A 1,067-nucleotide genomic window follows, 5' to 3' on the forward strand; every position below is an offset into this window, starting at 1 on the left:
TGCCTTTTAATATACTTAACTTATCTTATATTTATTTTATTGACCCATTGATTTAAAAGCCTTCAACGAAAACATACAATTAATAATCCAGCTTAAAGTATATAAATACAAAACTCAAACACCCAAAGTTACCAAATAATTATTTGTTAAATGTTTAATGTCTTACTTTTTGTCAACTTATTAATAATATCCAAATAAGTTGACAAAAATTGAGACATTAAACATCTAACAGAAATTCGTCTTTTGTACATACATACATACACACATACATTATTCAGTGTAGTACACGTGCCACCCCGCTAGGATCGCGGCGATCGCTGTTTCCCTCTCTAAATATGGAGTTGACATTTCTCTTTATATATGTTCTGTGGTCGACTACTTGCTGTTGTCGAGTGAACGCCTCGTGTTTCAGTAAATCGTCGTGTATTAGTAAATTGTGCGTGTTTCTTTGAGTGATTTTTCAGTCGACGAATAATTAATCGACACGGATTAGTAATAATTAAGTAATAAATTCGATATTAAAATCAGTCGACTGCTTGCTATCGTCGAGTGAATGGGTCGTGTGTTTCTTTCTTCGTGTGATTTTTCAGTGGACAGATAATTAATCGACAGTGATTGTAAAGTACGTAACGGATATTAATTAGTAGCTACATTAATAGATTTCTTGTGATTTCTTCAAATGAATAGTATGTATGTGAATCGAGTGTAAAATGTTGAAGTTACACGGTTTGTAAAAAAAAGAATTAACTAATTAATTATTTAATCTGTGTCAGTCAGTGGATAACTTGTGACGTTTACATTAAAACTATCGAAAATTTAATAAAATAAACACTCATTACGTGGAAATCACATCGAAATGAGAATTCATCTATCTTTTTCGAGAAGTTACAAAAGTCGACAAATCTTTAAAAGGTAAGGTTTTGTGCGTGTACGTGCATGCATGCGTGCGTGCGTGCGTGCGTGTGTGCGCGTGCGTGCGTGCGTGCGTGCGTGTGTGCGTGTGCGTGCGTGTGTGTGTGTGTGTGTGTGTGTGTGTGTGTGTGTGTGTGTGTGTGTGTGTGTGTGTG

General features: G+C 35.1%; 1 protein-coding gene across 1 annotated transcript in view; it reads left to right on the forward strand.

Moving 5' to 3' along the window:
• Positions 1 to 1,067, forward strand: part of LOC105448394 — an 18,117-nt gene that overhangs the window by 1,652 nt on the left and 15,398 nt on the right.

The sequence above is a fragment of the Wasmannia auropunctata genome, unplaced genomic scaffold (assembly GCF_000956235.1).
Source record: "Wasmannia auropunctata unplaced genomic scaffold, wasmannia.A_1.0 LD336088.1, whole genome shotgun sequence".
Lineage (NCBI taxonomy): Eukaryota > Metazoa > Arthropoda > Insecta > Hymenoptera > Formicidae > Wasmannia > Wasmannia auropunctata.